This window comes from Chiloscyllium plagiosum, unplaced genomic scaffold, assembly GCF_037043375.1.
Source record: "Chiloscyllium plagiosum isolate Xiang-an unplaced genomic scaffold, Cpla_swu_hap1 HiC_scaffold_17, whole genome shotgun sequence".
Classification (NCBI taxonomy): domain Eukaryota; kingdom Metazoa; phylum Chordata; class Chondrichthyes; order Orectolobiformes; family Hemiscylliidae; genus Chiloscyllium; species Chiloscyllium plagiosum.
The window spans coordinates 40,001,239-40,020,518 of NW_028270155.1; the positions used below are offsets into that span (position 1 = coordinate 40,001,239).

Below are 19,280 nucleotides of genomic sequence, written 5' to 3' on the forward strand. Positions count from 1 at the left end.
GTTTCAAGGTTAGAGTGGTGCTAGAAAAGCACAGCAGGTCAGGCAGCATCCGAGGAGCAGGAAAATCGACGTTTTGGTTTTTTGAGGGCTTTTGCCCAAAACGTTGATTTTCCTGCCCCTCGGATGCTGCCTGACCTGCTGTGCTTTTCCAGCACCACTCTAATCTTAACTCTAATCTCCAGCATCTGCAATACCCACTTCCAACTAGTACTAAAGTTTCTTTAGGCACCAACATTTAATATGCTTGCATTGTGTTACTGGCACCAATCATTAATATTTGTTCAGTAACTTAACTCCACTAGCTCTGACTACATTGGCAGAGTTAGCATCATTCCTGCCCACTAGTTAAGTCTCTGTGCATATGGCTATATTGCTAGTCTGAGGAGTTGCTTAGTAATATTGTGAGATTAGTCTCCTTGTTACCTTTTACCTTCCCATGTGATACAATACCTTTCTTCCAATTAGCTCCACCTAAGCTGAGATGAGGACAGACGTTGAACATATGGTTATTACAACCAGACAACATTCATGTATAATTTAGCAAGGACCTGTTCATACTAAACATGACACTGCCACAACTTGGGGACTGAAATATCTGAGCATTTGACCTTATCAATGTTTGTTTCTTAGTTGATCTGAAAGATAGCAGTCAAGAGCATCAGGGACCTGATAAGTTACTCAATTTGCTAAAGGAAGTGCTGCAATAGGAACAAAAAGAAAAATGCAGTGGACGACATAATTTATTGTATGAACCTTTGGAATTGGACAGCAGGTTAGTTACTCTGAGACTTTGTAACATACATTCTGGCAGCTGCCTCTATAACAACACTGAACAAAAGCTGGAAGCAAATGGTGTCCGTGCACTCTCCATGAAGAGAACAAAATCAGTATTTAAAACAGAGAAACATATTTATCTGAAATGAATTCCTCCATGATAGCAAAATACTTATAGCCTGAGCCATACCTAACTTCAGAAATATCATATGGATAAAGCTTCTTAATGTCCAAATGAATAAATCACATAAGAATGCTTAATTTACTCAACTTCAAACTGTTGGACAGCAAATCTGAAAGAAAAATTATATTCCACACGAAGAGTACTTTTCTGGAAACTATCTTCCCATCACAGATACTTTAGCATGATGTCATGTTATATCTGTAATATAACTACAGACTGAAAATTTTCCCACTGGATCCGAGTATTTCACACACTTGTATTTATTTAACACCATGCATATAGTCTTAAGATATTTGCCAACCAATTTTAATTAGCCAGGTCTAATATAACAGATATCAATCAAGATGTAGTTTGTTTTAAAACTTTAATTAACAACTGGTGGGCAGATCATTTGTTCACACATCTTAAAGTTAGATTATTCAGGGCAGTGTTTGAATGTTTGTTGCACATTCTAGCAGATCAGTAAGGAATTTTTGTCAGCTTACCCCATTCTTCAGAGTGCAGACCACATAATAATTCAAGGTGTCAATTTATGATAAAGTGCTGCATACAGTAAAATTTATTGGATGATGTAAAACAAATCTTACAACAAACAGATTTTTAGGTACCAGTTAAATGACTTCCTGCTCAATGCCACTTGTAACAACCACATGAAGCAAAACGCTCAACATGTCACAAGGTGATTATTTGGCCCTCTTTGCTTGATGATATTAACTCAAAGAATGACAGGACAGTTTTTGTTGGAAATGTATCACAACCTTTTTGAAGATTAACATTAAATTATCTAGATTATACTGTTTATAACCTGTCTGTCCCCCGTTCTGGCTCTTAAAATTCCACTTTTTCCTAATAAAAACCTTCTCCTTTCTTATTAAAGACCACTCCTCATATTATCCAAGTCAATTCTTCTTCCTCTTTTTAAACTTCCATTCTATCTACCCTTATTTAAGACCCATTTCCCTGCTCTTATTAAACATTGCTCTACCTGTTCTTTTTGAAGTTCAATTTCTCAGCCCATCTGGCTCCAACCATCCCTGTTGTTTCTTATAAAGAAGTTCTTGTTGCCATGGAGTGAAGAAAAAGAGGTAATAAAAACTTGTTGAGGCAAAATGGTCAAAGAAATATGAGCAATGCCAGTTGGGAGAGATTTGCGAGTTAAACCCAAAGCAAAAAGAAAGGGAAAGAGAAAGAAACAGATGGCAAAGACAAAGGGGGAGGAAAATCTGAAGTGAAGGAAAGAAGTAGAAATCAAAAAAGGAAATGTAAATAGAAAAGTAAAAAAAATGAACAGGAGATAAATTATTGTAGACTTGTTCCCAGCAAAATCCTCAACTAAAGTGGTTGTATTTGGTCCAAAAATATTTACAAATCATTGAATCAGACAGTTTCATCAAATGTATTTTCCAGAATAACAGGTAGTTTGATCAAGATTTGAATAAAGGCAGTTAAGATAGGTGGGGCATATAAGAGCCTTAAAAATCTCCACAGTTATTTTGTCAGTGGTTTTACAGATGCAAAAGCACAAAGTTCCTCTTGCTTTCAGCTGAAATAGGGTGATAGGGGAGTTAGAACCTTCTTCCTGGGACTGGATGTGGAGCTGTAATCATGGCTATCTTCATAATGTTGAAGATCAGGAGATTGGTGGAAGTACAGAATGCTAGACAAAGGACAGTTTGAGCTGGTCCAAAGTCTTATTGACAGCATTAGGACTCATCATACTGACACATGGCACTTAACTATCACTCACATGGAATGAACAATAAATTAAGTGTCATGATCTACGCAATGCAAACTTGAAAGGTTATTTCAGGAACCTTCATCACTAACTCATACTTTAGATCCACCATTGGTGCATCTTTAGTTCTGTGGTTAGAATTGACAGAGGAGTCCTCGGACTTTCCAGAGAAGAGCAAGTTGTCTGCGGATCCACTGTCATATGACTGATGTACACCCTTCCACTATTAGCATTACACACATTATAATGGATGCAGCATCTCAGATGGCTAAGGTGGCACGCATTAGGAAGCACATCATACTGTGAGCAGTGGCAGGTGCTGGAAACCAGGACAATGGCAGACAGTCCCCTTGAGGGTGGGAGTGAAGGTTGGGGGGAGGGTGAAGGATAGGAAGAGAGACAGAGACGTACAACACTTCAGTCTTTGTTCGGCAGGATAGATGCTGAGTCTCAGGAGTCTCTAATGCAAAGCTGTGAAGTAGTATTGGGGAAAGTGTGTGTTTCCAAAGATGTTTTGGAGATTGGAGGAGTTCAACACGAACAGATTTCCATGGTATCTCACACTGAATCACCTACAGTAATGCCCATCTCCATCAGAAGAGTGAACAACTTGATGAAAAATCAGATATGACAGAACGTCAGATATGGTTGGCCCACATCAATGGCCTGCTCAAACTGGCTGCCAGCTTACACAACACCTCACTTTCCCATCTACCCAAGTGCCCTTCTGCCTTTGGTTGGCAGAGAAACACACCCAATCCTAAGGGAGTAGGTGGAGAGAGGGCTCCTGACACTGAAAGCTCTTCTCAAGGTTCCTCCACCTCTCAACCAATACCGCTGGGATTTCACCAGGCAGTAGTATTAGGAAATTTGGGTGCAAAAATTCTCAGTTGTGTGACAACACCCAGTTGGGTGTTTTTCACAGCGTAAAAGTGTTTCATTAATGCTCTGAATTTTAAAGGAAGTAGATGTGGAATTTTTCCATTTACAATTGCTCTTTTACCCTCCAACATCAGATGTGGGGATGTTCGCTGATGATTGCACAATGTTCAGCAATATGTTGTCAAATTCTTGGAATTCCTTCCTTAACAGCATTGTGGATCTACCAAAAGCACATGGTCTGCAACAGTTTAAGAAGGCAGCCCTCCATCACCTGCTCAAGGGCAACTAGGGATGATGACCCAGCCAGTGACACCCACATACCATGGATAAATGAAAATAAAGTTTATGTCTTGTCAAGATGAGATTCCTAATGCTAGGTCCACCATGGCTCAGACTGGCTTTTCGCACACAATCTTCCCATGTTCACTTTATTGGTTATGAAGCCAAACTCTTGGGCTCCTTCCTCAAGAATCATGTGTCTGGAGAAGCAGAAGTGTTCGTCACTGCTGGGACCTTCAGCTTTTCCACCTCTGGTTTTATGTATGGGCCGCATGGCACTTTACAGAACTACATGTCAGAAAGTGGCCCTCACATTGTGGGGCTTGAGCCTCAATATTCAACCCATGTCTGAGAGGAAAGAAAGGCTCACCTTGCACTTCACAGATAAGGACCTGGAGTTGTTAGTGGATGAAACAGTGGAGTGATAACATGTCTTCTGTCAGCCAAAGGCTGCAGAGGCCACATCAACCTCCAGCGTAGACTTCAATTGCCGCCCAGGTTGGTGCAGTGTCCTGAATGAAGTGGGATACCCAGCAACATAGGAAGACAGTTCTGTCAATGATCTTCTGCTCTCACAAGGATAAGTGACACCACCTTCTCTCTGGTAGGGCCTCTACTCACTCTAATTCTGCCACCACACAAGCATCTCTCCAGGTTTCATGGACTACAACACTCATTTTTGCATGCATCATCTTCCCTCATTGGCTCGCACACAGCTCACTCTCCCAAATTACTACCTCTTCCTGCCCCCTGTGCTTCCCATTCACTTACTGCGGACACCTCACCACCTCTCATGCTCACTGCCCATCATCATATACAATCCTGCCTTTGTCACACTGGAGGAAAGACTGGCCCGACCCCCAGACAAATGGTTCAACAAGGTATTCCCAGATCTACCTGTAATCCCCAGACTGGTTGTATTTTACCTGACTGTGTGTGATCTAATCCCTGAACTGTATAAGCATGGATCCCCAGACACTGGTGGAACCAAGTGCCTGATTGAATGCATCCAAGGCACTGATTCGAGATAGGATAAGCCCATTAACTGATTGTGGCGGAACCCTCTGACAATCTGTCATCTCTCTTTGCCCATATTAGGACTGCTACCCTTTAATTTTCACATATGGGAATTTGTTCGAAGCTTTTTTTTTCCATTCATAGGAAGAGGGCGTCGCTGGCCAAGTCAGTATTTATTGCCCATCTCTAATTGGCCAGAGGGTAGTTAACAATCAACCACATTGCTTTGGGTATGGAGTCACATGTAGGCCAGGTCAGGTAAGGATGGGAGTTTCCTTCCCTAAAGGATATTAGTGAACCAGATGAGTTTTTCCAACAAACAATGATGGATTCGTCATCATCATTAGACTCTTACTTCCAGATTTTGCTAAGTTCAAATTACACCATCTGCAGAGATTGGGTTCGAACACGGGTCTCCAGAACATCACTGGGTCTCTGGATTAACAGTTGACCATCTATTCCACTTGGCCATAGCCTTCCCTAGATGCAGGCAAATGCTTGCACATTCTCCAAGTGTGATGCATAGCACAGTGCCACTGATGACATGTTCACCCCCCTGGACTGTTCAGTGCTCCTTATTATCACAAGCTCCCTGCCCCCCCTCTGTGCCAAAAAGCAACACAAGCTGCAGAGACTGGCAGCCTGTACTTGAGCACAAAAGACCTTGTACACTAAGAACACAATGTGACTCGCACAAAAGCTGGTAGCATTCAAGTAAGCTAAAGTAGGACAGTAAGATGCACCTTTCCAAGTGAATTCAAAAGCATCCTGCATAGATACATGAGACTCTATCCCCATGTGCAAAGTGACATGGCAGAAGCATGGCAAATGTGTCCGTCAGCTCCAAAGTGTTGACAGAGTGAAGTGGCTTTTAGTTTGTCCACAAGGAGGCATCAGTACATGGTGAGAGGCTGGTTACTTGCTGAAGCCGATTTGAATAAATGAAAGGCCAAGCAAGATTGTGGTCAAGGAGCAGGAGCATTGCTCAGAAGAAGCAGTTGCATGGTAGTTAGGACAAGCAATTGGCTGACTGCAGACACCAGGTACCCATTCTGATTTACATGGCAGGTGTTTGTGATGTTGGTATCTTGGTAAAGGAGACAGTTGGGGGTTTTAATAGAATGCAAATGTATTGTAATAAGGTAGTCATCACTCAATTGCATCATTCTGAAGTTGCCATTTTAAGCTTTGGGAAAAATCAAAAACCTATTCTTTTCATTCTTAAGGTACATCTGAACCATTTGAACCATTCATCACACCACACCCCAGGAGAGAAAATTGTGATGTAAACTTTGTCACATGTCCTCTACTTTATTAGATCCCTCATTGACCTCAATCATTTTCATTCTGATGAATGAAATGAACTGTCTTGATTAGTGGATGTGGTAGTGTATGTGTGAAAGTCATCATTGGCTGCACAGTTGCTGAACTTTGGGGCATAGCGTGGCACAAAGATCTTGATGGCTCTAATTCTATGCTGCAGGCACATCTGTGAGGTGAAGTACACTATATGAGGATGTCACAGTTTCTCTAGCAACTGGATCTGCAGCTCCAAATGCAATGGTTTGATGCTCCTCCTCCTCATTATTCTCTCCAAAGATGTTGTGCACGCACCACCTTTCATTTCTCTCTTTAGAGCCATGTTGTGCCATGATCAATGACCATTCTGGAGAATTTGCTGGGGCCAAGTTGATGGATACCTCCAAATCTATCAAAGTACCAAAGCCCCATCTTGATCGTGCCAATGGATTTCTAGACTGTTTTTCTGATGGTGATATTCGTCTCCCGTACCTAGGTAGCAACTTTTCCTTATTAGCCAGGTCTTGAGTAGATATCCCTTTGTCCCCCTAGAATCCCGCTGAGATTGTCTGGTGGAGAAAACATCAGATTGCCAAAATATGAAAAAGAGCTGTGGGGGCATTCCTAGAAAATTATCAACACCGTCTTATGATGGTCAAACGTCAGCTGGACATTAAGGCAGAGGAAACCATTCTGCCAAACAAAGAATATCTGATTGTGTCTTGACTGCCACATAAGTACACCAGCAGATCCCTAGAAGGACCCAGACACAAAGATGTTGAGGACTGTGGTCACTTTGACTGCTTTCAGAAATGCACGGACACTTATTCCTTTCAGACTACCCACATCTGTGACTATTTGCTGTGGGAGCCTGAGCTCGCTCCTTACAGCACTGCAAGAATCCTAATTGCCCTGTGTTGAAGGTATCACCTCCTTTGAAGTTCGGCTCTGTGCCCATCCCTCTTTGCTGAGTAACAGTATGTAGCTGTGGGGGATGTGGCTGCTGCTGCTGGACCTGTTCTCTGTGATCCACATGTTTCAGGGAAGTCCCACACTCAAGAAATTGAGATTGCACTCATTGAATTCCAAGGCATTTAAATACAATTGGACAAAGTTGCTGTTCCTAAAACAAATTGCAGATTCTGGCTGAAAAAACTAGACCTGTCAATATTAGCTTTTCACAAGCTTGCTGGTTTCAGCCTTTATACTGTAGCTAATGGGTCAATTTCAGTTAACAATGACTTCCCACTGTGCATTTGCCTCCTCTAACCTGGTGAGATGTTGAAACAGCATGAAACCCCTCACTGGCAGGAAAAGACAGTATATAGGGTTAAAGAGGCTCTTACTCCATTATTTAATTGTTGTAATTGGTTTCCCAGCTGATCCAAGGAGTTTCCTGCTGACCTCAGAACTCATCTCATGGAAGGAAGGAAGGGGATGTCACTTTTAGCCCAATGTCACTTTTAGGGGATTTAACTCCCCCCATACACACCAAATCATAACTGGGAAAATTCTAACCTAAGGGCCAACAGCTCTTGGATGTTCATTGGATGCTAGTTTCAAGTCACATCATGCAAAAAATAGACTATTTTAACCACTGTACCACAGAACCTAACAAATATGTACATTATGCACGTGTAGCCTGTGCATTGCCCATGTGTCAGGTCTATTTGTGTATCAAATTATATTTCAATAATTGGATTTTATTATAATACAATTCAATCAGTTCATTCAAGACTGCAAAAAAAAGTCAGGAAAAGACTATACAGCACTTTGAACTTGCTTCATCAATGAGTAAGATCATGACTACCTCAGCCCCACTTATTTGACATGCCCAATATCCCTTGCTCCCCTTAGAGAACTAAATTCTGCCCATCTCAGCCTCAAGCAGATTCAATGACGAAGAATCCACAATACTCTGGGATAGAGAATTCCAAATTTTCAGAAGTCTCTGGAGGAAAAAAATTCTTCTTACTTAAATGATCAGTCCTTTTCCCTAACAGTGTACTCCTGTGTTCTAGATTTCCCATTCAGAGCAAACAACCTCTCAGTGTCCACCCTGTCAAGCTACTTCTGAATTCTCTGGGTTTCATTAAGATCATCTCTCATTCATCTAAACTTCAGAGATTATTGGTTCAATTTACTCAGCCTTTCATTACCAGACAAACAATCATATCAACCTATCTTCTTGTGAATCTTAGCTGTGCTGCTTCAGATAAAATTATATCCTTCTTTAAATATAGAGCACACAACTATGCACAGTACTCCAGGTATGGTCTGACTGAAGCCTTATACAACTGTAGCAAGGCTTCCTTAACCTTTACTCTAATCCTTTTACAATAAATGCCAACAGACTATATGCTTTCCCAACGATCCTGTGGTTCCTTTGTGTGAGTATGCTTAAGTCTCTCTGAACATCAACATTTAGATATTTCACAATTTTTAAAATGTATTGTACTTTTTGACAGGTACATCTGGGCCAATGACTGCAATCTGGAACTCTAAATGCTCCACTGTGCTTGGATTAAGGGAGGGACCACTGTGCTTAGGTTGGAGAACCCAAGGGCTCGGACAAGGAGCACTGGGACCCTTAATTTCTACCCCTAGTCCTGCAACCAAAGTCAATAACCTCAAAACTGTACACATTATACACCATCTACCAACTTTTTACCCACTCACTAATCCTGCCTATACTGCTTTCTTCCCTCCTCAAAACTTACATTCATACATAGCTTTGCACCAGCAGCAAACATAAATACAGCACTTCTCCTTTACATTGTGCATGACAGAGGAGACCAGTTCCCTTCAGCTGTGTCTTTGTTCAGAAAGGACATACTGTTTTTGCAGAATTTCTCCGCACAGCTTTGGCCCTTGGATATCTGAAAACTTTTGGAACTTTGCTCATTGATATATTATACAGCACTGCATCTTTTGTCATTGACTGTATAGCTGTTGTTATTGTAGTTCTTTGCTGACCATGTGTAGGTATTCCTATGGGCATAATTTTGTTCAAGAGGAAAAGAAGAAGATTCAAGGAGGGATGAAATTCACCTGAAATTTTACTTTAGATATTCCATACAGACAAATCCTGACTTTGATGTTCATAGATACAGAGTCACAGGGCTAATCTCAACCTGTTAGTAACCTACCCATGCAGAATTAGTTCCTGATGCAACCATTAATGAAAATTGCACATTACTATAGCCAGGCTTATAAACTAATTGCAGCAATGGAATAGCTTTTGCTTATGATTATCAAGTTTATAATGAAGATCAAATCTGACAAAGACCATATTTTAACATGCTGTCACATAAATATCATTACATCAGTGCATGTTTACCTTGAAACCTTATTCAGATCAAAACACTTCTCATCACCTATCCACAGTTTCAAATGATGGGTGAGGTAACATCATTTTGCAGTGTCTCCTACAATCCTGCTTCTTTTGGAATGTTGCACTCTCCTGCAAATAGCGCTACTTGCTGCCACTGGAGCAACTCCAGTAAGATCTCAAATTCCTGATTGATGAATGGTGTCAGTCTTTGACCAGTCTTTTTTCACACATACTCAATAACAATTCCAGCTTTAAGGGTAAGCAGTAACCCTTTAAGAGCTGTTGGTGCTAGGAATCTGAGCTTACAATGTCTGCCTGCTCCCTGGATATCATGACTAATGCACCATGAATCCATAAAAACCTCACATGTTAACCAATCCTCAAGTTCACATTTTCTCAAGGATGTGGAATATCTCAGCGGAGATATTCCACACAATCAGTCTAAGTTACCTCTGTCAGCTAAATTATAATTACCAGAGATACTAAAATGTACGCCTTTTGTGGTTAGACTTGTCCCACTGTGAGAACACATTAGGAACTCATCACTATTTTCTGACCAGTCTACTGCTCCAAAATGAATCTTCACCAAAGTGGGAATGGTAAAGAAATGATACCAGAAACAGAACATTACAGGGTGGACCTTCTAGGGCTAAAGTACAATGAAAGAGTGTGGCAGCAGCTTTTGTCTTAGATTCCCCAAAAGGAAAATAGCAGTCTACTATGTCGACAGAGACACCAAACAGTTCCTCATGAAGTGAACTAACAGCATTGGTGAAACCTGGAATCAGGTCCCCAACAATAATTATTGAAATATGAATAAAAATAGTAAAAGACAATAAGAATGATGTTTAATGTTAGCCAGCCTGAGGTCTAGATGCCAGCAACAAAAGCTAACTGTGCAGTGTGAATTTTGTCAATGAATGATGAGAAATTGAAAAAGACATGTATTGGTTTAGCTCCCTTGAATGCTCAATTAGTAAAGGTAGTGTGTGACTGTGCCATATAGACTAGAAGCTTCCAGGTTTGATTGCCAGACTGCACTGAATTAGTTGATCTCAGCAAGAGTGGCAGAAGGAGCACTGCAATTGGCCTCATTACTCCCTCTTATTGGATTCTGTTACCTTTCTCAGAAAGCTAATGCTTTCATTTTGCCAACTTCCTTCACTTTTTTTCATTTTCTGAAGGCATTCATTCTGATCAGGTAATGTCCTATGAGTTCCAAGGATATGCAGGATGAAACTTAAGTGGTCAAACTCCAATTGTGAGCTTAATGTGTGTTGGCACCTTATTTGACTATAGAGGGCATCGCAGTCAATCCCAAATTTGACCTGATATTAATCACCATGTAGAAGTCTGTTAATAGCTTTCAGAAATAGGAATAATTAATGATTTTTTTTTCATCTCAATACAGTTGTGTGTGACCTATTGCAAAGCTCCTAATGCCACCCTTCTTGAAACTAGGTAACAGAGGGTGGGATTCAAATTTGGAACCATATGGTCTGCAAGAACTCTGTAAAACACTAACTTTTTAAATCAAACAATGATGAGAATGAAGGAAATGCTGTTCATCAAAATCTATGTCAGAATACACACTGAAAGTTAGTCTGTGCAACAGTCCGGAATACCTGGCATGACTACAGATGTTAAGAGCAAAGTCTCATCATTAAAAGGCTTCACACCATAGAAAACTAAGATTGGGGAAAGGCAATTCAACTTATCCAGCTCCACTTTACACCACCCCTCGCCTCCTCCCGCAACAGGCATATCTAATCTTATTATAGTATTTTTACAACTCATACAACTCACATCCTGTACATGAAACATACTAATGCTTGTCTGACTATCAACTTAAAAGTTGAAGAAGAAATTATGAGAGACAAACTGTATCAATGTGCTTCACAAAGCATGTGAATGAAAATGTCACATAATGGGTTACATACCATGTACTTCAAGAAATAGTCAACTTGAAAACAGTCCAGGCCACCCCACTGCCACAACGTCTACCATGATCTACATTGGCTTTACAATTTTATTTGCAATTAAGAGAATTAATGAAGAAAAACCTTCCTTTTGTCCAACCGGACATTTTGAAGAAGCTGTGAGAATGCTTCACAGCCTTTAATTGCGAAAATTCAGAGAACAGAGTTGGAATGCTAACAAAATAGAAGTATGCATTCCTAATCAGAGGGAGAATGGATCAAAAAGTCGGCCAAAAGTTGTTTTTATTTAACAATATGCAACAAAATCGAAACATTAAAAAAATTTAAACTTAGATTGTTTTGTTTGTTCAGAAATAATAAATTCCAGGCCATATTTCCAAATGTCATAAGAAACTATTAGAACATATTTGTGAAATTTGAATAGGTTGTTGGAGCACATTTAGCTAAAGCTGTTACCGAGATACAGTACTGGAGTATTATTAGATCCCATTAATCATCACTCTGCTAAAGGCATTGACAACAACTATGAAAAGGGTTTTTACAGTATATAAATCATGTGTTCTCTTTCCTAGTTATTGTATGATACAAAGGAATTTTAGGCAAGAATAATGCCAAAGATTTCAGTTTTAATTAATATTTACAAAATTGAGGACTTAAGTCTAAAATATTATGCAATACTAACTGCTACAGCAGTAAACCATAAAACAATTACAGAGGTGTTAGGGCCAAAACAAGAAGGTTCAACTGGCATCTAAAAATGAAAGAAAACCCTTGAGCTGGCATTTGACAACCAGCAGTAAGTCCAAGTTTTTAAAAAAAATTAATATTTATTCTATATTGTTCAACTTTTTCCTCAGTTTGTTACTCCCTTTTATATGGACACAATCAGAGAGTGAACACCAGTGGGACAGCTTCCTGATCAAATTGTTAAGAGGTGCATCTTAATGGAATCTTAATCACCTTAATGCCAGGGCTAGGCAGGCAAAACTTGACTCCAATTGAATCTTGGTACAAATGTTACTATTTGCTAATGGAGCAAATACATATTCTGATGGTGTCATTGTGATAGAATTCATTCAGCTGAAGGAGTCTGGCCATTCACCCCATTCCTATTGTTCTTCTGGTTGGGCATCCAAAGTGCTTAAGGCAACATCACATTATATATTTATCCAACCATCACATCAAAATAGACTTAGTTCAATAATATTAACTTACTTTAGAAAAGGTTGTTGTAACTTTTGAGAGGATTTTACCAGTTGACCGCATAATAATGACAGTTGATCGACAGAACTGTGCCAATGTTGTAATGAGTTCTGTGATGATGTCACGAATCATATAACCGGTGATATTGAAGGGATCTCATAATATAGACTAATTGAAAGCAGGATAGATTCATAGCACTACCAAAATAAGGAAAACATTGTGTAACTTACAGCATGAGCTAACTTCAGTATAGGGAACATAAATGGAGACATTTAGAGACAAGTGGCTTTGTTTTTCCTTTCTTTTTGAATATTCATAAATAAGTAGATTATACATGATCCAATGTTTAGATATGTTGTCGCCTCTCAAATCCACAGCCCCTTCTTCTGCAACTCTACATTGACTTCTCTAATCAGGCTTCCACACCTGCCACTGCACTGTCACAGTTGAATCAAATGACATCCTCTGTGACAGCAAACTATGGTAGGCTATCTCACATTCTTTATCTTCACCCATCTGCAATCCTTCATAGATTTGACCATACCAGCCTTCTCCAATGCCTCTCTTTTCTAGTCCATCTGAATTACACTTCTTACATCTGATTCCATTCTGACCTATCAAACATAATAATAGAATGTCCTACAATGCCTTCTCTTTGTACCCAAAGATCTGGTGCTGGCCCTTTCTTATTTTTAAATTGTGTGCTTCCCTTCTTGAACTCAAAATACCAGATTCTATATTTGTGCTAACACTCAATTCCATCTCTTCACCACTTTTCATTACTGCAGCACTGTGTCTATGTCGTCAGCCTCCTTATCTAATATTCGCTTTCTGATGAGTTGGCTCTCCTCCAATTAAACATTAAGACCACAAAGCCATTGCTTCCAGCCCTTCCCACAAACTTCTTTCCATTTCAACCATTTCCCCCTTCCGTATGACAACTGTTGCAGGTCAATCCGGACTGTTTTCAGGCTTGGTGTCCCAAATGGCCATAAATTAAACTCCTGTTCACAAATCCCCTACAACTCAAAGACTGTATGTTTCCATTTCCAAACCGTAGCTGCTCATGTTGTCCTTGTCTCGGTCCATCTGCTGTTAAAAACCACATTCACAACATCGCTACTTTAAAATTCGACTATTCCACGTTCTCCTCATCAGCATCCCACTAACAACCTCCCACAACATGAAAGCAATGCAAAACTCTGCTACCCATGTCTTAACTTGGACCACACAACAGCCCTGTGTTTGATGACCTTTCTCAGATCCAAGTCCACCAATGACTTAATTTTAGAATTCTAATTTTTGTGTTCAAAACATTCCATTACCTCAGCCCTATATGTTTCTACCCATCCAACCTTCTGGAATTCTCTCGTCAAATCTGGCATCTTGTGCATCTTTCATTTTATTTGCCCCACCATTGGAAATCATGCCTTTAGACATCTCTATACTCAAATTCTATACTCAAAAATCTCTGTCTCACCATTCACTTTTCCTTTGAGACACTCCTTAAAACATACATTTTAACCAAACTTTTAGTAAATCATCCCAATATCTCCTTTGGCCTTGTGTCAATTTTTCTGATTATGCTTCCTGAAACTCTTTTCCTACATCATAGGTGTGATATACATGAAAGTTGCAATTAAATAATTGTGTTTATTTTACACTCGCAATGTTTGAAAACATTTTAGTTTTCTACAGATCAAAGGGACAATCATTGCCTCTTAGCAATTGGCAAGCAATACTATATTGGACTGAAATTTCATATGAATTATCAATAGATCTGGTTTTGAATTTACCATTCATGAAAGAAAAGATGCATGAATATTCCTCATTATAGCAATTACAATTATAGCATTCAATTGTTCCACTTTTCATTATGTGTCTGTTTACCATTGATGTTCACTTTGCTTGATTAGTTAAGTTGGGTGTGGTCACAGAGAAAAGTAAACAAACAGGAAGCTGAAACTGTAAGCATTGAGCCAGACATTTTAAAGTATTATGAACAAAACCTGCTACGCACATAAAAATTAATGCCATCTCAGCATAGCCTCAATGTTTAAAATATTCAGCAATAATGGCAATAGGGTTCATGCACCTGCCAGCTCATATCACTTTTAAATACAAAATCAACAATGTACAGTATCAAATTTGTTAACTACACATAATTTCAAGTTCATCTTATATTGTTCTTGATCAACTAACCGATTTTTAACAAGCATACATTTTAACATAATTTGAGACGCAAAAGCTCATGCCCTTTCTTGATATATGAAAAGTTGTTATACAAGATCACAACTTATCGACCACAATTTTCTGCCAATTAAAAAATGAAAGCAGTCAGTTCTCAAATTAATTCATTCAGAAATCTTAAGTACATTGAGCAAGGAGTGAAGACAGCATTGAAGAAACTTAAATCCTAGTTGACTTGCTTCAAAGTAAATTAAATTACTTACTTACAGTGTGGAAACAGGTCCTTCGGCCCAACAAATCCACACCAACCCTCCGAAGAGCAACCCACCCAGACCCATTCCCCTAAATTTACCCCTCTACCTAACACTACGGGCAATTTAGCATGGCCAATTCACCTAACCTGCACATTTTTGGACTGTGGGAGGAAACCAGAGCACCCAGAGGAAACCCACATAGACACGGGGAGAACGTGCAAACTCCACACACAGTTGCCTGAGGCGGTAATTGAACCCGGGTCTCTGGCGCTGTGAGGTAGCAGTGCAAACCACTGTACTATAATATGAACATCAATGATGTATCGTGTCCCTCCCAATGCCATATATTATATCTTACAGGGTGTACAACACAAATTCAAATAAAATGCAGAGATATAATCATGAAAAAGACCACATTTACTGCAGGAGTCACATTCAGTATCATTTAAAGATATTCAAAATAAGTTCATCTCCATTTCTTAGTGCTGTGCATTACATTTAAGCACTTTTCTGCTCTTGCTTACCCAAACAATGGACTTTACAAATAACAGAACACCAAGGAGTCGTTAGGGCTCTCTCTTCATTACCTTGAAAAAAACAATCATTAGACACCAGAGTACATACGTAATTAGAAAATCACTTCCTTTGCAATCCAGGCTAAGTACTTTACATACTGTAATTACAGGGACAAAATCAATTTTTAATCATTTCACTGATTGGGCTCATCAGCTCTGTGGGAAAATTGTATCCTGCTTGTTGTGCAAAAGCAACATCTGGGAAAAAACAATTACCCTTTGTTTTCTACTACAACACTTTAAAGCTTCTTATTTATAAAAATCTGAGGGGAAAAGACTGAAACTGATTCTTCCAGAGGACATTATGTCCTTGATTATTTATGGAACGCTCAATGCATTTTTGTGAAGCTATTTCTTTTTTGTACTGATTTATCATTACTTTTTTGGAATTAATTATGGTGCGTTATGCCTACCAGTGATGTTTTGTCATAGGACAAAAATAAGTTTGATTGCTTGCATTCAGTTGTCTGCTCATTCCAAAGCTGAAGTACTTAATTCATAGCGACCCACACACACTGTAAGAGCTCATCTTGCTAATAATGGATAATCTATTGTGTTGTTTGGGACCTTTGAGAAAAATTAATGACTTATGCAATGTAAAGAAATACCAATAAAATAGTCTGTCTACTGAATGCAATCAGGAGGAGATGGAGTTGGCAAGTCTTAGCTAAACATTCTGTCCCTTTATTTGAAGTCTTACCTCATTTACATTGCAGTAATAATTAGTGTTGCAAAAGCTGACTTCACTGTGAATTGATTATAATGCGAAGTATCACTGCATAAGGTAGTATCTACAGATGAATGCACACTTATCATTCTCTTTAAAAAGTCTGGCATACTTTTTGCCAATATTCATAAAGCACAAATAAATAAATAAAAAGTATTAGCCATCATACCCCCTTTGATTTACCATGAGACATACTGTCCAAAATTAATCTAATTTTAATAAAATCTACTTTTTTTCAGGAAGTGTAAAGGGCTTAAAACGTTTTAATAATTTTATAGAAAAATATAACTGATAGCAAATTATCAGCAAGAAGAATATCTCATTGTGATACTGCAATGTGACCAATATTACAATAATACCTTGTAGATGTAAGTATTTAAACCAGAACTTTGTTGGAAACAGTGATGTGCCAGCCTTTATCAGCTCAAACAGCATAGCATAGAACAGGAACAAGAAGTCAAAGAGTGTTCCACCATTCATTTCAACACCCAGTCAACAATTGGTTACAGAGTTCTAAACATAACACAGGAGGTAGATTCAGGGGAAACAGTAACAACAATTCAATTTGTACTTGTATACCAATTTTAATGTAGCAAATGTGTCAAGTCATGTCAGAATAATAAAAGCAGATAGAAATTGACACCAAGCTAAATATTGAGATATTAGGGTGGGTTACTGAAAGAGCAGTCAAAACGTTAAGCATCTCTAAAGGAAGGGAAGTGTATAGGTGGAGAGGTTTAGGGAGAGAATTTGAGAATAAGACCTTAGGCAGTTGATAGCATAGCTTCCACTGGTGAACATTTAACATGTCAGAGTTGGAGAGATGAGGAGTCCTCAGAGTTATAGGAAGTTACAATGACAGGCCTACCCATAAATGGTTAGTAACGTGAGAATAGAAATTTAAAATTTGAGACATTAGTACATTGGAAGTCATCATAGGTCAGTGAGCCCAAGGCAGATGAAAAGCAACATTTACTGTAAGTTAAGAATGGAGAAGATTATAGATCTAGGGATGGGCAACTTTGTAAAGGGATTTGAAGACATTCTTTACAATTAGCTCTAAACTCTTATTGCTAGTGCGTTTGTATTCTGCAACAAATACAAATCTCTCAAAATTTGACCAGAAAAAGGGCCAGATTAAAAATAGCTCAAAATGACATAGGCTGGATATAATGTAGCTAACTACAGTAAGCTTGTGGACAGGGCCACAAAATCACAAAGCCAATGGTGGTAAAAATTAGCCCTCATTAAGGCAGCGGCAGAAATGGCCTGATATTGTAAACCCACTCTCTGGTTAGATCACAGTTGAGCCATTTAAAGGTTATTATTCCTGATCCCACCAGAACTTAATTGTGGTTCTGAGATTCTCCTGAACTTGAAGTGTTTCCTGTGCATCCTGAAGACCAGCCAGCAAAGGTAATTGGGTTCGAGAGCAGCGATCCCTTGTTCAGAGATACTTAGCGCTTGATTGAGGGTAGCAACATTGAGAAATGCAGGGTTCCTGCTGAGAGGTACCCCCATTCTTTGCATCCAAGCACCAAGTACCAAACTTCCTCCATCTACATGCGGGCCAGTGACCCATTCCCTATGAACCCTCACTCAACTATCTCTAGGGATCCCAAGATGATTTTTGGTGAAGACAATGGAGGGTTGTTAGCTTCTGAGTGACCAACAGCTCCTGGTGATAATCTGCCATGAGCCAATTAAATGCCTAAGCTTCATTTAATGTGTTCAAAATGGAAAGAAATCCCCCATATTTGAGGTATTGGATGAGTTCCAAGACACGCCAACACTACACATTCAGGGACAAGCAGAGGCAGATTAGGCTGTATGCCTAGAGTTTACAAGAAGCAAGAGAAGATAGTTCAAAGATTCTATATTAGCATTGATAAAAATAGAAAAAGGTTAAGATCCAGAGGTGACAGAGTAATCATTCACCAATTAGCCAAGATATTTTCTTGAATATCATCTGGATTTGCAAGAAACTGTTGAAAGAAATATTATATCATTTAATTTTGTTTTTGATGTTTTGGATGTTCTGAAATGCTCCACATGTATATTTATTTGATATGATAATGCATTTGTCCCAGACACATTTAAATATACGAAGAAGGCTTTATGAAAGCAGTCAAGCAGTACTTATTGCTACTTTTAGTGTTGCTGTTTAAAACCATTAAAAATATTGCATGTGATAAGTGACAAACTAGTATAAAATGATCCAGTATTGTTACTTTATAATTTGCAGTCCCACTGTTGTGAACAGCACACAATAACTCAAGGGCAAAACAGCATTAAAAGTCCATGAATTTTTGGCCCACACACACCATAATTCTTGTTGGGGTGTTCCAAAACTTGGATACCATCCTGATCTTATAATGGGGCTTCTGTGGGATTTTCATATACCAGTTTCACAGGGTCAGAGCAAATGATCGATAAAATTATAGTTGCCAGATAGTACATTGGATTCCAACTGGAGTTCAGCTAAGCATAATTGTTGAGATCTTTCAAGAAAATCAGCTTCTTAAAGAAATATTTAAATAATCTCTTTTATATGGGAACCATTCAATACTTCATTTTTTTTCCCCAGATAAAATCAAACCACATGCCACTTCCCAGGAAACAGCAAATTGTGATATAGGTTGCAGCCTATGGATACCGATTAATAGCATCTCATAGGGTCATGTACACACTAACATGTTCCTTCAACAAGAATACTGAGGTCAGCATGTCTGGTGTGGATTTTCTTCATGACTTAAATAAAGCTCTGTGTGAACAAATTATACTAACCTTCCCCTTCATGACTCTAGTTTTCATTCAAAATATGTGCCTGTTATTAATAATACTGCAGCTAGTTAAAACAAACTCTCAATTTTTGCCCTGCACTCAT

The 19,280-nt window shown here is 39.0% G+C and overlaps 1 protein-coding gene across 11 annotated transcripts in view; it reads right to left on the minus strand.

Annotated features, from left to right (window-relative positions):
* The window catches only part of znf536 (zinc finger protein 536), a 587,086-nt gene that overhangs the window by 468,230 nt on the left and 99,576 nt on the right, over positions 1-19,280 (minus strand). The window contains exon 3 of one of the 11 annotated variants that reach the window (XM_087995855.1): positions 15,616-15,678. The exons of the other annotated variants lie outside the window; for them this stretch is intronic. The gene's annotated coding sequence lies outside the window, so the exon portion shown is untranslated. The remainder of the gene's footprint in view (positions 1-15,615; positions 15,679-19,280) is intronic. 11 annotated transcript variants of the gene reach the window in all.